Here is a 22,704-nt window from a genome sequence, read left to right on the forward strand (position 1 = left end):
TCACTTAAATAAACTAGTATGGAGGTCAAAGCACAAAAGCAGGGAAATCAATTATGTCTACAAAAATCAGTCCAAGGAATCCACAAAATAAAAGGAAGTGAAGTGTGACATCATACACATAAAATGTGGGGGTAGTAAAATTCAGTGCTGTTTGAACGGTTTCAAACTAGGGTGGCCATCAACTTAAAATAGACTGCTGTACCTCTAAGATGTTACTTATGAACCCAAAGGTAACTACAAATCCAAAACCTATAATAGATATGCAGAAAACAGAGAGCAATTAATCAAAAAACTCAACACTAAAGAAAGCCATCAAACCACAAGGGAAGAAACCAAGAGAAGAACTACAAAAACAACCATAACACAAGTATCAAAATGGCAATATATACAGACCTAATCACTTTAAATATAAATGGATTTAATGCTTTAATCAAAAGGCATAGGGTGACTGAAATGGACAGAAAATCCAGACCCATCTATATGCTGCCTACAAGAGATACATTTCAGTCCTAAAGACACATGCAGATTGAAAGTGAAGAGCTAGAAAAACATTTGCCATGAAAATGAAAGTGAAAAGAAAGCCAGGGTGGCAAAAACAGACATTAAAACCAAGATTGTGATGAGACAAAGAAGGACACTATGTAATAATAAAGGGAACAACCCAACAAGAGGTTATAACATTTGTAAATACTTATGCATCCAACTTGAGAGCACCCAAATACATATAGCAACTATTAATAGACATAAAGGAAGAAATTGACAGTAATACAACAATTGCAGGGGACTTTGACATCCCACTTACATCAGTGAATAGATCATCCAGGCAGAAAATCAACAAGGAAATAGTGGCTTTGAGTGACACATTGGACTAGACGGACCTAACAGCTATATTCAGAACATTTTGTCTAAAAAATGTGGAATACACATTCTTTTCAAGTGCATGTGGAACATTATCCAGAATAGATCATGTTAGGCCACAGAATAAGTCTCAATTTTTAAAAAAGGAATGCATAAGTATGCCTATTTTCTTTTACCTTTGTTACACTAAACTTTCATTCTTTTCTAATCTAGAAGGTAAAAATCGATGCTCCACAGAGTTACAGTTTTCATTCCTTGGAGCTATGAGAGATTTTTCTGGGGCCCATGAGATTTCTGGGAATAGATGACCAGGAAACCTTGATTAGGTGGCAGGAAGACTGGAATCCCAGCTGTTCACTTGAAACTATTTCCCTGGGACCAGTTACTGGCCCCAGTTCCACCTACATTGAGATGTCACCTGTGTCCTCAGGCTGTTGGAAGGATTACATCAGATGCTGAGCTCTTTCCTAACCCCACATTCTTACTCTTTATGTGCTAGAAGGGTCCACTGCTCTTCTAGGTCTTTCCCTTCCAGGTCCCTCTCTTTGTGACAGTAGAAACCGTGAGGTTCAGAGGCTTGGAAGCTTGTTAGGCTGTATGGGTCCTCATACTGGAGCTGGACACGGTGGCCCTGCCCTGCTTCTTTCCAGTGTTGTGCCCCTGGTTTGGCCCTGCTTCTTCATGTGTAAAGTGGAGAGGAGAAAAAAGCCAGTAGGACGCTTCGTAAAATGCTGAGAGCTGTGTGAGCACCTGTGTGAGGCCGTGTGGGAGGACACATCATATCCTTGAAGATGTGGGAGGCCCAGAGGTCGCATGGTTTCCACCCCAGCAGTGGCTGCCACCTGCTTGTGTTGGCACCTTGGTATGGGCTCCCTGAGGGGGAAGCAGGAGCTTCTGAAAATCAGGGTGCAGAGCCCTGCTCAAGGGGGTCATGGAGGAAAACAGAGGAGCTCAAACATCAAGTGATGGCAGTGATGGCATAGCAGGGCCACAGGTCTGGTGGGTTCTGATGCTTTCGGGCGTCCCACTGGTGAGTGCTTTGTAGAGAGACAGTTTGAAAAGTGAACAGCAGATGGGGCTCCAGATGGTTGGTCACCAATGTTGTAGCTGAAAAGTCTCACAATCTGATGCCTAGAGAACTAGCTAGAGAGCCAGGAAAGTGAGTTTAATTTCGTTTAGAGTTTCATTCAGTCAGAGTTTGATACCCTGCGAACCAGAGGAGCCAATACATAGATTCTAGTTTAGGTTAAAGGCCTGAGGACCAGGAGCTCCAAGGGCAGGAGAAGATGGATGTCACAGCGTTAGTGATTATGCAGGAAGGGCTGAGCACTCCCTTCCTTCACCTTTCTGTTCTATTCAGGCCCTCAAAAGATTAGATGATGCTCTCCCACTTTAAGAGAGGGCAAGCTGCTTTCCTGGGCCCACCAACTCAAATATCAGTTCCCTATGGAAACACCCTCGCAGACACACAGAGAAATAATCCCTAGCTAGATATCTGGGCACACTGACCTAGTCAAGATGACATAAAATTAACCATCACAGTGTGGTTTTCTTTATACATATATTGCAGTTGATTGCATTTCTTGACCTTTGGCTTTATAGTTTATATCCAATTTGGAAGATTTCTTTTAAAATATTTTATTTATTTATTTGAGAGAGAGAGAGAGCACAAGCAGGAGGAGCAGCAGGCAGAGGCAGAGGGAGAAGCAGGTTCTCCACTGAGCAGGGAGCCTGATGCAGGACTCCATCCCAGGACCCTGGGATTGTGACCTGAACCAAAGACAACTGTTTAACCCACTGAGCAACACGGGTACCCCCAATCTGGAAGATTTTTGACCATTATTTCGTCACATATTTTGGTAGTCTGTTCTCTTTAATGGGCCTCCAATTGCATTTATGTCAGGATCCCTGATACTATTTCAGAACTAATTTTGGATCTGTTCATTTTTCCCTTCTTTTTCGCTTTATTTCATTTTGTACAGTTCCTGTTGCTCTATCTACAAGTCCATTGATATTATGCAGTACTTCATTTGCTGAAACCCATCCAGTGTATTTTTCATTACAGACATTGTACTTTCTTAAAATCTAGAGGTTTTATTGGATGTTTTTAATATCATCCATTTCTCTCCTGATAGTGTTCATATTTTTTGTACATTCTTCAGGGCATTTGGAAGATCTAGCTTAGCCTCCAATGTTTTAAGTTCTTTGCCTAAATTCCATTATTTTGCTCATGTTCTTGACTGTTTCTATTGATTAAATTTTTTCCTGTTTATGGAGATATTTCCTCAATTTTTTCATGTCTGGTAATTTTTTATTAGATGATAAATAATAATCTAATCTAAATAATATAATCTACAAAATAATTTTTTATTAGGTGACTAGCAATTTTACTTTGTTGGGTATTGTTCTCATCAAAGTTAAGAAAACTGAATATCAGTTTGATCATCTGATACTACCTTTTAAACTTTATGCCTGGGCTGCAGTCAACTTACTTGGACTAATATTAACTACTAAGACTAATAATAAACTTGTAATAACCAGCCAGTAACCCTATTATGCAGTTCATCCATTTTAATGAATGGGAGCAAAACAATTCCCAGCCCTGAGCGAATCTCAACCCTTGTCCAGTCCACTGATTTTTTTTTTTTTTTTTTAAAGTGAGCTCTACACCCAGCATGGAGCAGTGCAGGGCTTGAACTTAGAACCCTGAGTTCAAGACCTGAGCCGAGATCAAGATTCAGACACTTAACTGTCTGATCCACCCAAGCACCCCAGCCTACTGATTTCTGATGATCTCTCCTCAGTTGGGAGTGGGTCCCTCTCATGCATGCACAGATCAGCAAACACCCACGTGCTGGATGGGCTCCTCTGCACATCTCCAGAACAGTCTCTGTGTAACTTCTTTTCCAGCTCACTGCCCTGCATTCAGCCTCCTGGAACTCTTGCCTGTGTCTCCTCAAGAGAAGTCACAGGGCTCCCTTTGGGTTCTCTCCTTTTGCTGCCCCTTGGAAACTGTCCTTAGGCACTGCGATGAGGTCATCGCTAGGCTCACCTTCTTTGTGTCCTAAGGGAGGGTGTTCTTATTAACCCACCAAGCAGTTGATGAGCCCTTTACTCAGGAAAATCCAGGGTCTTGGGGAGGAGAACAAATGACCCATGTTTATCCAAATGACCTATGTTTATCCTGGTCCTGGAAGCTCACAGTCTAATAGAAGAGAGGAAGCCAGGAACCTACATACCTAAAGGAAAATGGAATGGAGTCTCATCACCCTCCACTTATCTCACCTCCAGAGAGGCTGTGATGGTGACGGGGAATGTTATTCACCTGTATTTGGACTCTGACAGAGTTGTTGCAAGGTCCAGAGCTCTGATATCACTGGCCTGGAGGATGTGGTTTTAGTTAAAGTCAACCTCATGGCTGATGCTTATGTGTCACAGTGTGTACTTACAAACAACACTTAACATGTGCCAAGCTCTGTTTTCTTCATGCATTTTCTGTTTTTCTGTCTCTCTCTTTTACACACACACACACTCACCCCTGTGTCCAAGTCTATAGGTTGGCACAGTCTAGATCTCCAGCCGTGTCTCCAGTCTCCTCAAGCAGAGATGAAATGTCTCATCCTCTGCCCTGCCCATTACTTTGACCTCTCTTATTTGATTCTGTCTGAGTGGACTTTCCCCTCTATGTCCCCCAGTGTCCCTGCCACCCATGGTATTGTCACCTTAGCCCGGGCAGCCCCTCCAAGCCCTTTTCACTTCTGTCAACTATGAGGTGATCTGTGACTCTGCCTCTCCCTGTGACCCACATCTGTCCTAAAGAAAGGAAGGGCCATGTCGTGTCACTGATGCTCTTTGTCCTGTATGGCTGACAGGCTCCAGACATGCCTTCCCTGGGTGAGTGGATGACTTGGGTCCTAATTCCCTGTACTGATGCTGATGTGATTTTGTCCTGTTCTACAGTATGTTTAATGTGGGTGCTGGGAAACAGGACAGGCAGGCTGAGGACAGAACAGAAGTCAGGGAATATCATCCCAAGGAACTGCCCAAGTCCATGGGCTCCATCCAGGAGCCAGCTGTCAACTTTTTAGTGGGTCATCCCTGATCAAACTAGCTCTTGTAAATATATTTGTTTATAAAGAGAAAATCATTTGCCCTTTGGGTGATGGACTAGAGGTATGAACTCAAATGTGACCTGAAGAGCATTTGGCACAGGTCCTAGTGGTTAAGGTAAGTGGTTAGGTTGTATCAGCCTGAAGGGGAATGTGGCAGCAGACACAGGTGTGAGGGAAACAACGATAGCACTGGCAGAGGATGACTTGGGTTTGGTAAGAGGAGGGAAGGGACTCAGGGTGGATTCTAGGTTTTGTAACCTGAGTGCTGGCAGAGGTCATCAACAAAATCAAAGAGTAAATGGATGGAAAAGGGCTTAAGAATTAGGCATATGGGTTTGATTTTGGAAACAGAGGCAGCATTTCATTGCCAGCAGACTGAATGAAGGTTCCAGGTCCTGCAGATGACAACGAATGGAAACCTGAATATTAAGGAAGATCACCAGAAAGAGTAAAGATGGAGCCAAATGACAAAGACCACTATGTTCTCTTAATTTCTTAAAAGTATGCATGATCAAATATTGTTTGTGTGGTTTATAACATGTATATGAGCAACTCCCAGGATAGCTATCGCAAAAAGAATGGAGAGTGATGATGAATTGATCTATCTTGTTATAAATCTCTTACTTTCTATACTAATGCTACACCATTCAATCAGCAATACAACTCAGCCGGTAAAAGGAATGAGGTATTGATGCACAGAACAACATGGGTGAATTTCAAAATAATAATTCAGAGCAAAAGAAAACAGAGAAAGAGATAAATATTCTCTGTCTTCATTTTCATGAAAATCCAGAAAGTTCAAACTAATCTGTTGTGACAGGAAGTAGATTAATAGTTCCCCAGGACCAAAAGGGTCAGGGCAGGTGGCGGGGAGCATTATCAAGGGACAAGAGAAAACTTTGGGGGTGATGACCTGGCTATTAGCCTGACTGTGGTGGTGGTTTCACAGTTGCAGACGTATGTTAAAATCTATCAAATTGTGTGATTTTAATTAGGTGCCGCTCATGCCATGTCAATTCTTCCTCAATAAATTGCTTTTTAAGAACCTTCCAATAGACACAAAGATTGTGTATTTTATTTACTGCCTGTACCAATTGCGTATTGCCAATGGAAATATGTGTAGGGGCACCTGGCTGGCTCCGTCAGTGGAGCGTGGCATTCTTAACCTCAGGGTTGTGAATTCAAACCCCACATTGAGCATGAGGCCTACTTAAAATTTTTTAAAAAGTAGAGAGGGGGACACCTGAGTGGCACAGTCAGTTAAGCATCTAACTCTTGATTTTGGCTCAGGTTGTGATCTCAGGGTTGTGAGATCAAGCCCCACATTGGGCTCCACACTCAGCCCAGAGTCTGCATGAGATTCTCTCTCTCTCTCCCTCTGCCCCCCAAGCTTGTGCTCTCTTTTTCTTTCTCAAATAAGTAAGTAAATCTTTAAACAAAATAAAGCTGACAGAAATATGAGTAGATGAAAAGCCAATACACATATAAAATGCAATTCTAAAAGGTAATTAACATCACAGTATGCAGGGAAGGAGGGATGAGGGGAAAAGATTGGACAAAGGAAATGGTTAACTTAGAGATCTGTTTCAACCATATTAATTTTTGTAATATAACAGAGAAAGTATGCATGATCAAATATTGTTTGTGTAGAAAAGATTAGTGGGGTGAGAGAGTGAGACGAGCCACATATCGTCGATTAAAGATGAAATATAAAAGCACGACACAGATATTGAAAGTAAAATGATAGAAGAAGATATACCACGGAAATAGCAGGGGCAAGAAATCTGCTGGGGCCATCTTAATGTCAGATGATGACTTCCAAAGTATATCACGAAAAAAGAGGGAACTTTATTTGTTCTAATGGGAGGGAAGACAGAAGTTGTGGGCACTGAAGCAGGCCCATGGGAGGGATTCCCTGAATGGAGCACATGGAAGTTTTCCACACAGTTTCTACTTTGTCCCCAAGGTTAAGAAGCAAGGTCATTGGCCAAGAGTGAAAAGCAGTCAGGAAGTGCTGGAGGAAAAGAGAAACTGGGAAATAGTTTTTACAAAGCAGGAGAGTGTCGGGTAGGGTTGAGGAACTCAGTGGCCCCAGAGCAGTATGGTTGCTGGATATGTGGTGGGGGGGGGGTGGTTTTTTGTTTTGTTTTTTTAATTGAACTATAACTGACACATGACATTGTATTAGGTTCAGGTGTACAACATAAAGATTTTCCATTTGGATAATTGTTAAGTGATGACCATAATAAGTCTACAGAACATCCATCACTACACATAGTAACAAATTTTGTTAGCTGTGATGAGAACTTTCAAGGTCTACTCTCTCAGCAACTTTCAAAGGCAACTTTCATAGGCAAAATAGTATTATTAACTACCACCTGCATACTCTACTTCACATCCCAGGACTTACTTGTTTGATAACTGGAAATTTGTCCTTTTGACCACCTTCACCCATTTCATCCATCTGCCTTCCCACCTCTGGGAACCACAAATCTGTTTGTTGTGTCCATAAGTTTTGTTTTTGAAGATTCCACATATAAGTGAGATTTTGAAGATTGCACATAAAAGTGAGATAATATGGTGTTTGTCTTTCTGTCTGATTTATTTCTTTTATCATAATACCATCAAGGTTCAGCCATGTTGCCACCAGTGGCAAGATTTATACGTATACATGATATGTACAAAAAATAATATAGATATCACAATTTTGTATACATTCTTCCATCGAATGCTTCTGTGTTTTGGCTATTGTGAATAATCTTGCAGCGAACAGGGTGGGGGTTAAGAGATATGTCTCTTCAAGTTAGTATTTTCCATTTCTCTGGACTAAGTATCCACAGGTGGAATTGCTGGATTATATGGTACTTTTATTTTTTAATTTTTAAAGAAATTTCCAGACTGTTTTCCATAGAGGCTATACCACTGCATAGTCCTACCAACTGAACACAAATGTTTCCTTGTCTCTACTTCCTTGCAATACTTATTATTTCTTGGGTTGGTATTTTTTTTTTTTTTTTGTAATAGCCATTCTAACAAGTGTGAAGTGATATCTCATTGTGGTTTTGACTTGCATTTCCCTGATGAGTGATGTTGAGCATTTTTTCATGTATCTGTTGACCTCTGTATGTCTTCTTTGGAAAAATAGTGATTCAGATGCCCTGTCTACTTTTTAATTGGATTGTTTATATTTTTGCTATTGAGTTGGATATATGATTTGTAGGTAGATTTTCTCATTTTGTAGGTTGCCTTTTCATTTGGTTAATCACTTCCTTTGCTGCAAAGAAGCTTTTTAGTTTGATGTAATCTCACTTTTGCTTTTGTTGTTTTTGTTTTTGGTGTCAGATTAAAAAAAGTAATTATCAAGAGTTATGTCAAGAATCTTACCTCCTATATTTTCTTTAGGAGTTTTATGGCTTTGGGTATCATAGTCAAAGTCTTTAATCTGCATGGAGTTAATTTTTGTGTATGGTGTAAGAACCATATGGTGTATGGTTCATTCTTTTGCATCTGGTTGTCCAGTTTTCTCAATATTGTTTATTTTTTTAAAAAAGATTTTAATTATTTATTTATTTGACAGACAGAGATCACAAGTAGACAGAGAGGCAGGCAGAGAGAGAGGAGGAAGCAAGCTCCCTGCTGAGCAGAAAGCCTGATGCGGGGCTCGATCCCAGGACTCTGGGATCATGACCTGAGCTGAAGGCAGAGGCTTTAACCCACTGAGCCACCCAGATGCCCCTCAATATTGTTTATTAAAGAGACTGTCCTTTCCCCATTGTGTATTCTTGGCTCCTTTGTAGTAAATTAATTGATCATATATGTATGGGTTTATTTCTGAGTTTTCTATTCTATTCCATTGATCCATGTTTTATGCTATGTCTGTTTTTATGCCAATATTATACAGTTTTGACTTCTGTAGCTTTGTAAGAGTGAATTTTTGTAACATTAAGAAGATCAATTTATCAGGGAGTCCCTAATCATACATGTGTATGTGATAATACAGTTTCAAACTACCTGAAGCAAAAATCTACAGGAAAGAGAGGTTATGACACCCCTTTATAAACCATTGTTGGAATGATTAGAGGAAAACTCATTAAAGTCACAAGAGATCGGAACACCATAAACCACCTTGATTTAACTGAATGCTTGAAAGTGTTAATAATAAAATATTGAGGGAAAGAGTCTGAGGAAGAGAAATGGGGAAGACAGGAGGGGAGCATTATGGGAGAAGAGAAAGGACACCCGCATTGCCTGGACTCAGAGGAGGCCCAGCCTGGAACAGGGAGGACACAAGTGACACACGGGAGCTTCGCCGTCACCAAATGCTTGGCAGGTTTTATGCAGGAGTGGACTGCATTTTACAGTTGATTGAAATGGGCTTCAAATAAGTTGTTTTTATTGCAAATTTTTCTTTTCTTTCTTTCTTCCTTCTTTCCTTCCTTCCTTCTGCTTAATTTAACTTTCTGATTTTAAAACACTCCCATGTTAAAGAAAAGTTGCAAAAACTCTGCAAAAATCCTTTTTCTGAACCATTTGCAAAAAAAGCTGCCATCATGATAGATGGCTGAATGCGTTAGGGTATGTTTTCCACATATGAGGACGTTCTCTCCTGTAACCGCAACACAACCTTCAAAACGAGAAGTTGACAGTGACACGTACTACTATTAGCTACTCCTATCACGTTTCTTTGGCTGTCCTCATGATGTCTTTTTGAGCAGAGAGAGAGTCCTGGCCCAGTTTTTGTATTGCTACTTCCTCTTTTTCTGTGTGACTCTTTGGTATTTTGTGAGACATTGGCAGGCTCTCTTTGGGGGTAGAGCTTGTCAAGTTAAAGTTAGAAGTTCATTATTTTATTTATATTTAACATGTGATTCTATATCTTGATATTTATTTATTTATTTATCCCAGAGATGAACACTTTAGTTAAAAAATTAGATGTCCAGTTATAGCTTTCAAAAAATTGGTTTTCTTTTTTTAAAATTTTATTTATTATTATTATTTTTTGTAATAGGCTCCATGCCCAATGTGGGGCTTGAGCTCACAACCTGAGATCGAGTCTCTTGCTCTACTGACTGAGCCAGCCAGGGGCCCCTTCATATCCTGATTTTTTAAAAAGGGTGCTCATAATTTAACCTTCATTTGTAAAAAGTGTGTGTGTGTGTGTGTGTGTGTGAGAGAGAGAGAGAGAGAGAGAAAATGAGTTCACACATATGGTCAAATGAAACAACGAACAGGAACAAAATAAATGCTGTCTCTAATTGAGGACATCACATGAGGTCTTATATTCTTATAAAAACTTTCCGTGCCTATATTTTGTGGAATAAATATGCTTTATTGTACTATAAGAGAAAAGAATACTGGAAAACTTTTCTGGTGTCAGTCACTTGCTAGCACCAAAGGCCAAGGGATAAAAACGAATGCAAAAGCAAGAGAGTGGGGGCACCTGGGTGGCTCAGTGGGTTAAGCCTCTGCCTTCAGCTCAGGTCATGATCTCAGGGTCCTGGGATTGAGCCCTGCATCTGGCTCTCTCCTCAGTGCAGAGCCTGCTTCCATCCTCTCTCTGCCTGCCTCTCTGCCTACTTGTGATCTCTGTCAAATAAATAAATAAAATCTTTAAAGAAAAAAAAAAAAAAGCAAGAGAGTGCTGAGCTGGAGAAAAGGTCCCAATCTGGTTGCTTTTGTTGGCTGGGCTGGCAGGAATGTGAGAGGCAGCCTGGTGAGGGAGGAGAAACTGGCTGCCACTCACACCTGTTCTCTCTTTGTCCCTACCGGTCCCAGCTTCTTCAGTCACCACCAGGCTCCAGGCAAGACAGAGTTCAGCAGCATTTAGCTGGCCCACAGGGCTGAGAGCCCAGTACCTGGGAGGGGTCATGTCCAGCAGGTACGTTTGAAGACGGATCTCCAGGCCTTACCCCACCCGTGTCTGCACGTCTTTCCAGTCTTCTGATGCCTGCAGATCTCGATGTATTTCACATGTGTTTATTGGATGTCTTCTGGGTGCTGCGCACTGTGTCAGTGGACAGCAAGGAGCCACTGCCTTTTAGAGCTCATGGCATCCAGACAGACGGATGAACGTGTCCTTTAGTCAGAGACACGTAATAAGAGCCTCAAGGGTAATTGGGTGACAGATGGGGCAGAGACAGGTGCTGAGGTCCCCCAGGAATCGTGACTTTGATGCAGAGAGTCACTCCTGGTGTGGGGAACCAGATAGAGGTCCTGAGTACCCCCACTCCACCCCTCGCCCCAGTCCCTGGCACTATTGCCCTGGAGGTGGGGGTGAGGGGCTGAGCAGGGACTGGGATTCTCTGAGGCAGCCCAGGATGTTCTGGGCTGAGTGGGTAGGGGGTGAAGAAGTCAGAGGGACAAGTGCAGGCAGATCACATACCCTGCACACTGTGGAGAGAGCGTGGGTTTTAGTTTTTGAGTGAAGTATTCGAGAAAATACCCCAATGTTTCATATTGATTCCATGGGGGAAATAAAATGTTGGTTATTTCAGGTTAAAAAATATATTGTTCAGGGCGCCTGGGTGGCTCAGTTGGTCGAGCAGCTGCCTTTGGCTCAGGTCATGATCCTGGACTTCCAGGATCGAGTCCCGCTTCGGGCTCCCAGCTCCATGGAGAGTCTGCTTCTCCCTCTGACCTTCTCCTCTCTCATGTTCTCTCTCACTCATTCTCTCTCAAATAAATAAATAAAATCTTAAAAAAATATATATTGTTCAAACGAATTTGATCTCTTTATTTGTACTCTTCTAAGGTGGTAACTATGAATTCAAATTTCATGTGTGGCTTGTAACATATTTCTATTGGCAGTGCTCAGGTCTAATGGACAACGTAGTTGCGGGACTGAAAAGACCAAGGTCGGGCGGAAGATTAGATTTAGTTTCAGATTCCGTTTCAGTTCTGCTGATGGCTGAAAGCGGAGTGTCCAGCCTCCACTGCCAGCCCTGGGACATCCTGCGAGCATTCATTCCCCTGCTTTCTACCTCCTTCCAGAAACCTATGAGGCAGAAGAGAAGAGAGATTACAAGCCATGCCCACAAGGAGTGGATTTCACCAATCATTCGAACATCCCCTTTTCAGCTTACTCTGCAAAATATGTGACTCCGGTACAGACCCTGTGGAGCCCCCAGAGGTAGCTGCAAGGAGACGATTACATGGCAGTCACAGCCAATGTGCAGTCGGAAAGCTGGATTTCAGACCCACTTGGTCTTCATCATACCCTGTTATATACAATTATATATTAGGTCAGTAAAATAAAATAAAAACAAAAATTGCTTTTATAATGCATTCCACCTGGTCAGAGAACCTTCTAGAACATCCACTGGAAGAAGGGTAAAAATCTATTCCTCCTTGTGAGTGGTGTATAGGTAGAGCATGGGAGAGGCCTGCCTGAGTGGAAGTTTGGAGTCGTGAGGTGGATATGGGCCTGGGCCAGGCCCCGCTTATCCCTGGGCTGGGCCCCACTTAGCCCTGAGCTCTGGGCTTTTGGCAGGTGCTGGGCTTTTGCTGCCCTCACAGCCCAGGGCCCTGTCTTTCCATCAGGTTTGGAGAAGCCACCCAAGACCTCTTCTTCATCCGGGGTCTCTCAGATTACACTCCACCTCTTGCTACTTATCCTGTGATCTAATGGATACTTCCTCCCGATCTGGAAGTAATAAATAATGAATAGTCAACCTTTTCGTACATCTGTTAGTGACTAGTGAATCATGGCCATCCTTTGTGGGCTCAGTGTGTGTTGCAGCAGAAAGTGGCCTCCCAAACTACTTGGTCAACTGAGTTAAGCTAATGGAAAGGGGTTTGAGTGGTGAAGGATTGAGGGTCGCAAGGGAAACACGTCACCAAATCTTTATCCTTGGTCTCCAGATCAGGAGGAGGAGGTAATCCCACACACCAGGACCAGAGACAGGGAGCATCAGTGCAAACCTGGTTCTGTCCTCAGAAAAGGTTCTCCTGAGTTGTGCCAGAGTGCCTCCCTAAGTGAGACATGGGAGCCTAGGGAGCTCCTCACCCACACAAGACCCGACTTTCCTTCTACCCCTTTCTCCGTTCTGCTTTCATGCAGCCCTGCCATCCTGTCAGCACTTCCCTGTGCCCATGGGGTCTTTGGAGCCCACAGTGGCCCTTCCACATCTGTCTACACATCCCCACTCTGCTCCCTACAGAGGCCCCTTCCCATACCTCAGTGCCTTTTCCTCCCAGCCATGTTGAGTTTTCCACTGGGCACAGGAGACCACTTCTTAGGGTGCCTAATACTTTAGGGACCCACAGAAATGCTTCCTTTTGAAATATGAGGAGATGTAATGGAATAGAGTATGACCTGGGTTATGTTATTTCCATTCCATCATGAAATGCATTTTTAACACTTTATTTTTCAGGAAAAGGCCAGTGAAGACAAAAGAGGCCACAGCCTACAAAGTCCTAATAGGACCTAGCCTGTAGCTCCTAAAGCTTCCTCACCCCAGAACCCTGTTCCCTCTCTAAGATGCCTCTTTTCCATACTTTTTGGATTTGGGGGCCAAATGTAGTTGTTCTCTGACATTCCAGTGCTGGCTGTGGTAGTTGGAACAGTCGACAGGTGGAGGACAAGAAGTTCCTTGTGCCTGAAGGCTGATGGGTGGAGAAGGCTCAGCTTGGGGACAAATGCACTTCTGATGCTTGGTCTGGAGAGATTTCCCCTCACAGCATTCCCCCGCAGCCCAGGGAAGTTCAGTGCAGATCTTGAGAGAAGGCCCATCTCCCAAAGGTGCGACTCTGAACACATAGCAGGGCCCTAGGGACGCAAGCGCGCAGCCTCAGATCCTTCCCCACCCAACAAGGGGGAATCAGGGGACCTGGCCCTAGAGACGGGAGAAACCTGTGCTTCCTCCACTCTTGTCAGGATACTGCATCAGAGTTGGCTCCCTCATTCTCCACATCTTGCCAGCTTTTCCTCACAGGCCCCCTCCATGTCCTCCCTCTGTGGATTTCTAGGCTAGTCCTGGCACCCTCGGGGGTGACCTCAAGTGGGTCAAGCAAGAGGCAGGTCCCCAGGCCGGTGGGGAGGCTCTGGTTCCTGGAGAGCCAGTGACCACTGACTCGAGGCTGCCCACCACTCCCTCTTCCTCCTCAGGCACCCTATGCTGGTGACCCTGAATGGAGCAGGGTGCGCCATGTTCTCCTGCACTGGGGCTGACTGCGTATCTTCACAGGAGGGCCATCCTTCAAGGTCAGGACAGGGGAAAGGAGTAGCCGCTGTCACTCTCTACCACCTCCCGCACTCCCTGTTTGGCTTCTCCAAAGAGGCCCTCCATTTCCTAAATCCTCTTGGTCTTTCGGATCTGACTCTGGTCTTGGGCTCTGTGGTTGCTGTCCATGTCTCACCTCATCTGTGTCTCTCGAGGGCCAGGTCCACATCATCAGCCCCTATCTTGGGCTGAGGGTCATCTTATATCCCTGACCAGTTCCAAGAGGGCAGGCCAGTTCTTCAGGTCTTCAGAGCCCCCAGCTGGGGTAGAGAGGTGGTCAGCATCTGGAATGAGTGACAAGAGTCAGGAGGAGAGGGTCGGGGGATTATACAGCTTTGGTCAGAGAAGAACCCAACAGAGATTTGATGTGTTTATTTTTCCTTCATTTCCACCCTTCTCTACCCCCTCTCTAAGGGTTCCCCAGAGTTGGAATGGCCCCTTCCCAGTTGCCAGGCCCTGGGACATACTGCTCAGTGTCTGAGCCCCCAGGCCAGGCCCTGCTCTAATACCATCCTTGTGGAGGGAGGTGAGGCAGAGAGGAGTCCATCCATGTCATTGCAAATGGCAAGATTTTATTCCTTTTTATGATCGAGGAATGTTCTATTCTTCATCCATTCATCAGCTGATGGACACTTGGGCTGCTTCCATATCTTGGCTATTTTAATTAATGTTGCCATGAACATAGAGGTGCATGTATTCCTTTGAATTAGTGTTTTCATATTCTTTGGGTAAATAGCCAGTAGGGTGATTGTTGAATCATAAGGTAGTTCTCTTTTTAAATTTTTGAGGAACGTCCATACTGTTTTCCACAGTGGCTGTACCAGTTTGCATTCCCACCAACAGTGCACAAGGGTTCCTTTCTCTCCACATCCTTGCCAATACTTGTTTCTTGGGTTGTTGATTTTAGCCATTCTGACAGGTGTGAGGTGATATCACCTTGTAGTTTTGATTTGCATTTCCTTGATGATGAATGATGTTGGGCATCTTCTCATGGGTCTATTGGCCATCTGTATGTCTTCTTTGGAGAAATGTCTATTCATGTCTTCTGCCCATTTTTAATTGGATTATTTGTTTTTCAGGTGTTGAGTTATATTAGTTCTTTGTATATTTTGGATACTAACCCTTTATCAGATATGTCATTGGCAAATATCATATCCCATTCCGTAGACTACTTTTTAGTTTTGTTGATTGTTTCCATTGCTGTGCAGAAATCGTTTATTTTGATGTAGCCCTGTGAGTTTATTTTTGCTTTTTTTTCCCTTGCCTCAGGAGATGTGTCTAGTAAGAAGTTACTATGGCCAGTATCTGAAGTTACTGCTTGTGCTCTCTTCTAGGATTTTTATGGTTTCAGATCTCACATTGAGGTCTTTAATCCATTTTGAATTTATTTCTGTGTATGGTCTAAGAAAGTGGTCTAGTTTCAATCTTCTGCTTGTTGCTGTGCAGTTTTCCCAAAACCATTTGTTGAAGAGACTGTCTTTTTTTTAAGATGTTATTTATTTATTTGACCCACAGAGAGAGAGAGAGAAAGAGAGAGAGAGAGCACAAGCAGGGGGAGCTACAGAGGGAAAGAAAGAGAAGCAGGTTTCCAGCTGAGCAGGGAGACCCATGCTGGACTTGGTCCCAGGACCCCGGGATCATGACCTGAGCCGAAGACAAATGCTCAACTGACTGAGCCACCCAGACATCCTGAAGATACTGTCTTATGCCCATTGCATATTCTTTTCTGTTTTCTCAGAGATTAATTGACCATATAATTGTGGGCTTATTTCTGGGTTTTCTTCTCTGCTGTATTCATCTATGTATCTATTTTTGTGCCAGTACCTTACTCTTTTGATGACTGTAGCTTTATAATATAACTTGTAGTTTGAAATTGTGATGCCTCCAGCTTTGCTTTTCTTTTTCAAGATTGCTTTGGTTATTCAGGGTCCTTTGTGGTTCCACACAAATTTTAGGACTGTTTGTTCTGGCTCTGTGAAAAATGCTTTTGGTATTTTGATAGGGATTGCATTAAATGTGTAGATTGCTTTGAGTACTATGGACATTTTAACAATATTTGTTCTTCCAATCCATGAGCATGGAATGTCTTTCTATTTCTTTGTGTCATCTTCAGTTTCTTTCATCAGTGTTTTATAGTTTTCAGGGTACAGATCTTTCATCACTTTGGTTAGGTTTACTCCTAGGTATCTTGCTATTTTTGGTATAATTGTAAATTACATCAATTCCTTGATTTCTTTTTCAGCTGCTTCATTATTGGAGTATAAATATGCAACAAAAGATCTCTGTACATTGATTTTGTATCTTGCAACTTTACTGAATTTATCAGTTCTAGCAATTTTTTGGTGGAGTCTTTTCTCCTAAAATATTTCGCTTATTTATTTCAGAGAGAGAGAGGAGGAGTAGGAGCAGAGGGATATGGATAAGCAAACTTTACACTGAGCATGGAGCCTGACTTGGGGCTCGAACCCAGGACCCTGAGATCATGACCTGATCTGAAACCAAGTTGCATGCTTAACCAACTGAGTCACCCAGGCACCTCTGGTGGTCTTTTGGATTTTCTATATATAGTATCATGTCCTCTGCAAATATTAAGGGTTTTACTTCTTTTTTACTGATTTGGATGTATTTTGCTTATTTTTCTCATCTGACCGCTGTGGCTAGGACTTCTGGTACTATATTGAATAAAAATGGTGAGAGAGGACATCTTTGTCTTGTTCCTGACTGTAGAGGAAAAGCTCTTAGTTTTTCCCCACTGAGGATGATGTTAGCTGTGAGTTTTCATATACGGCCTTTATTATGATGAGGTACGTTCCCTCTAAATCTACATTGATGAGAGTCTTTATCATAAAGAGATGTTGTCTTTCATCAAATGCTTTTTCTGCGTCTGTTGAATGACCATATGGTTCTTATCTTTTCTCTCATTTATATGATATATTGAACCACCCTTGCAACCCAGCAATAAATTCCACTCAATCATGGCGAATGATTTTTTTAATGTATTGTTGGATTCGGTTTGTTAGTATTTTGTTGAGGATATTTGGATCTATGTCCATTAAAGATATTGGCCTATAGTTCTCTTTTTTTGGTAGTGTCTTTATCTGGGCTTTGTATCAGAGTAATGCTGACCTCATAGAATTAATTTGGAAGTTTTCTTTCCCTTTCTATGTTTTGGAATAGTTAGAGAAGAATAGGTATTAACTCTTCTCTCAACTTTTTTTTGTTCAGTGTTCCAAGATTCATTGTTTATGCATCACATCCATGCAATACATGCCCTCCTTAATACTCACCACCAGGCTTGCCCATCCCCCACCCATCTCCCCTCCCAAACCCTTGGTTTGTTTCTCATAATCCACAGTCTCTCATGCTTTGTCTCTCCCTCCAATTTACCTCACTTCATTTCTCCTTTCCTTTTCCTAATGTCCTCCATTTTATTCCTTATGCTCCACAGGTAACTGAAACCATATGATAATTGTCTTTCTCTGCTTGACTTACTTCACTCAACGTAATCTCTTCCAGTCCCGTCTATTTTGATACAAAAGTTGGGTATTTATCCTTTCCAATGGCTGCATAATATTCCATTGTATATATGGACCATATCTTCTTCATCTATTCATCTGTTGAGAATAATAAAATCTTTAAAATAAAAATAAAATCAATAAAATCTTTTTTAAAACCCCTCAAAATAGAAAGATGTATCCATAATAAGATTTTCTATATGAAAAATAGAGTCAACATCATTCCTAATCATGAAATATTAGAGATCTTCCCAGTGAAATCAAATCAAGACCAGAACACCTGCCTTTTCTAAGCACACTGAGCACCATTCTTTTATTTCTGGATGAAGCAACAATGCTTGAAACATAAGTGAGGTAAGACCAGTGCAAGGGGGTAGAAATCATCCTTACTGTAGATATGACCATAAATTTAAAACACTCTAAGGAGGGCATCTGGGTGGCTCAGTCAGTTAAACATCTGCCTTCAGCTCAGGTCATGACCCCAGGGTCCTGGGATGGAGTCCTGCATCAGGCTCCCTGTTCAGCAGAGAGTCTGCTTCTCTCTCTCTCTCTCTGCCCCTCCCCCACTCATTCTCTCTCAAATAAATAAATAAATAAATAAATAGATAAAATATTTTAAAATTAAAATAAATAAAATATCCCTAAGGTTTAAACTAGTGAATATATGTCTCGATAAATGTTAAAAACAGCAGGAACCTCTTTGACCTCAGCCACAGCAACTTCTTCCTAGGAACATCGCCAAAGGCAAGGGAAGCAAGGGCAAAAATGAACTACTGGGATTTCATCAAGATCAAAAGCTTTTGCATAGTAAAGGAAACAGTCAACAAAACCATAAGACAACTGACTGAATGAGAGAAGTATTTGCAAAGGACATATCAGATAAAGGGCTAGTATCCAAAAACTATAAAAAGCGTAGCAAACTCAACACCCCAAGAACAAAATATCCAATCAAGAAATGAGCAGAGGACATGAACAGACATTTTTGCAAAGAAGACATCCAGATGGCCAACAGACACATGAAAAAATGCTCAACATTACTCGGCATCAGGGAAATACAAATCAAAACCACAATGAGATACCACCTCACACCAGTCAGAATGGCTAAAATTAACAAGTCAGGAAATGACAGATGCTGGTGAGGAAGTGGAGAAAGGGGAACCCTCCTACACTGTTGGTGGGAATACAAGCTGGTGCAACCACTCTGGAAAACAGTATGGAGGTTCCTCAAAAGGTTGAAAATAGAGCTACCCTATGACCTAGCAATTGCACTACTGGGTATTTAGCCTAAAGATACAAATGTAGTGATCGAAAGGGGCACATGCACCTGAATGTTTATAGCAGCAATGTCCACAATAGCCAAACTATGGCAAGAACCTAGTTGTCCATCAACAGATGAATGGATAAAGAAGATGTGGTATATATATATACAATGGAATACTATGCAGCCATCAAAAGAAATGAAACCTTGCCATTTGCAATGGAACTAGAGGGTTATTATGCTTAGCAAAATAAGTCAATCAGAGAAAAACAACTATTATATGATCTCCCTGATATGAGGAAGTGGAGATGCAATGTGGGAGGCTTGGGGTGCAAGAAAAGAATAAATGGAACAAGACGGGATCGGGAGGGAGACACACCATAAGAGACTCTTAATCTCACAAAACAAACTGAGGGTTTCTGGGGGTCGGGGGGGTGGGAGAGGGTGGTGTGGTTATGGACACTGAGGAGGGTATATGTATGGTGAGTGCTGCGAAGTGTGTAAACCTAGTGATTCACAGACCTGTACCCCTGGGGCTAATAATACATTATATGTTTATAAAAAAATGAAAAAACTTTAAAAAAAGATTTTCTTTCTCCCTCTCTCTGTCCACCCTTCACTTTTTCCCACCCTTCCCGCTCATCCATGTGCACACTCTGTCTCTCTCTTTCAAAAAAAGAATATCGCCTGTTTTTTTCAAGGCAACAACCAGAAAATATATATACTTTTCTTCAGTACTCACCTTATATATCTGTGGATGGTGGTGTGCCATGCATTTCACACACATCTTGTTCACAGGTGCAGGTGTCGGCAGCCCTGGGTCCCCCCTCTCATGATCAGTGCGGTTTCTCTTCTCTGAGGTCCTGTTGTTCCCACATTCTGTCCCACCCTCTATCTCCTACCTCATACGCGTTCGCCCTCCATAATCTGTCTATCCTCCCAGATGGGCTATCAGCCCTGCCTTGGGGCAGGATTCTCTGCTGAACCTTGAGTCCCTCAGTGCTTCTGGCTCTAGCGAGGCCCAGGCTTTTCCACCTGATTTTCTGGGGATAGGAAACAGACAAGGGCTGCAGAACAGCGAGTTCACCAGCAGGGGGAACTCATCAGGGTCCACTCTGCCCTTTCTTAAGTGGCTCCCAACTCACTATGGCTTTCCCCCAACCTGGGCTGAGGCTGTTCTTTCATTAGTTTCCAAACATTGTGGTCTTTAAGTCCTGAAACCTACTTATCCGGCAGATGGGCCTCACGGACTGTGAGATCCCTGTGGATGCCTTGTATGAAGTGCTTGTGTCAGCGCTCAACAAGACAGGGTGGAGTACCTCAGTCAACACCTCACTGGATGCCTTGGAAATGTGAGGGGAAAGAAATGGGAAGGAGTGAATTCAAGACAACCTCGTGGGCTCTGGAAAGTGCATCTAAGAAGGTGGGACCGGCTCTCCTGTATCCCTAATGGAAATAATCTTTTTAGGGGTCTCAGCTTCCCTTGTTTACCTTTCTTCTTTAAGGGGAAGCATGGGTGGACACCAACCTGGGAGAAAGAGCCTATACTTGATGGATACTTGAAGAAATTCGAATTAAAAAACCTACAGCTCTTGGAAAGTTCTAGAACTTTTTCAATGCTTTTGGAATTATTTTTTGCAAAATGCTGGGTGTGATAAGTGAATTGTGGAAAGATTCTATGTTGATTATAGTTATGGGAAAGATTCTATGTTGATTATAGTTACGGGAAGTTTGTACTTCAAAGATATGGCATTTTTTATAAATTGAAGGTTTGTGGCTACCCTTAGTTGAACAAGTCTGTTGGTGCCATTTTTCCAACAGCATTTGCTGACTTCGTATCTCAATGGCACACTTTGGTAATTCTTGCAATAGTTCAAACCTTTTCATTACTATTATATCATGTTGTTCTGTGATCAGTGATATTATTATCGTAATTGTTTTGCGGTACCACAAATTGGGCCCATATAAGTTTGTGAATTTAATTGATAAATGGTGTGTGTCATCTGACTGGTCCACTAGCCAACTGATAACCTCAAAATGGCCACTAAGTGTTCAAGTGAAAGGAAGAGTCACATATCTGTCACTTTAATCAAAAGCTAGAAATGATTAAGATTAGTGAGAAAGTCACATCAAAAGCTAAGACAGGCCAAAAGCTGGGTCACACAACGAGCAGCCAGGTTGAGAATGCAAAGGAAAAGTTATTGAAGGAAATTCAAAGTGCCTTCCAGTGGACACATGAACAGTAAGAAAGCAAAACAGCCTTATGGCTGAGGTGGAGAAAGACTGAGTGGTCTGCATAGACGAGCACACCAGCCTCAACGTTCTGTTAAGCCAAAGCCTGATCCTGAGCAAGGCCCCGACTCTCCAATTCTTCGAAGGCTGAGAGCGGTGGGGAAGCTGCAGGAGAAAAGGCAGAAGCTATGGGAAGTGGGTCTGCGGGGTGTAAGGGAGGAAGCCGTCTCTGTGACGTCAGAGTGCAAGGTGAGCAGCCAGTGCTGGTGTAGACGCTGCTGCAAGTTCTCCAGGAGATCCAGCGGGATTAGGTGATGAAGGAGGCTACCCCGAGTGACAGATTTCCAGTGCGGATAAACGGCCTCTCTTGGAGGGAGATGCCAGCTAGGACTCTCACAGCTGGAGGGCGGAAGTCAACGCCCAGCTTCGAGTTTCAAAGGACAGGCTGACTCTCTTGTTCTGGGCTCATGCCGCTGGTGACTTGGAGTCAAAGCCAGTGCTCATTGACCATTCTGGAAATCCCAGAGTCCTGAAGAATCGCGCTAAGTCCGCTCTGCCCATGCTCTGTAAATGGGACAATGAAGCCTGAGCGAAAGCACTTTAGAGTACACATGGTTTCCTGAATATTTTAAATCCACTGTTGAGACCTACCGCTCAGAAAAAAGTCTCCTTTTCCCAACACGACTGCTCCCTGACAAGGCGCCTGGTCGGGCACGAGCTCCCAGACTCCATTCTGACACACAGACTCCATTCGAGGATCACTGAACTCTCAAGTCTTACTATTTAAGAAATACCTTCTGTAAGGCTGTGGCTGCCACGGATAGTGACTCTTCGGATGCATTTGGGCAAAGTAAATTGAAATCCTCTTGGCAAGGATTCACCATTCCAGGTGCCATTAAGAACATTCGTGATTCCTGGGAAGAGGTCAAAATATCAGCATGAACCGGAATTTGGAAGAATTTGATCACAACCTTCACGGATGACTGTGGCAGGTTCACGACTTCAGGGAGGAAGTCTGGGGGAAAGGACGAGAGAACTAGAACCGGAAGTGGAACCCGAAGATGGGACTGAATGGCCGCCCTCTCATGATCACGTAACAGATGAGGAGCTGCTGCTTGTGGATGAGCAGGGAACGAGGTTTCCTGAGGTGGAATCTGCTCCTGGGGAGGACGCTGGGAAGACTGTTGAGAGGAAAACCAAAGATTGAGAGCGTTGTGTGAACATAGTCGATAGAGCAGCGGCTGCAGGCTGGATAGCACCAGCTCTAGTTTTGAAAGAAGTTCTACTGGGAGTAAAATGTATCAAACAGTTTGGGGTGCTACAGAGAAGTCATGCATGAAAGCAAGAGTCCATCCACGTGGCCAACTTCACTGTTGTCTTATTTTAAGAAATTGCCACAGCCATTCCCACCTTCAGCAAGGACCACCCTGATCAGTCAGCGCCACCAACATGGGGGCGAGAGCCTCCACCAGCAAAAAGACTGCGACTCGCTGAAGGCTCAGATGACG

The sequence above is a fragment of the Mustela nivalis genome (genome assembly GCF_964662115.1).
Source record: "Mustela nivalis genome assembly, chromosome: 4".
In the NCBI taxonomy this organism is placed as follows: domain Eukaryota; kingdom Metazoa; phylum Chordata; class Mammalia; order Carnivora; family Mustelidae; genus Mustela; species Mustela nivalis.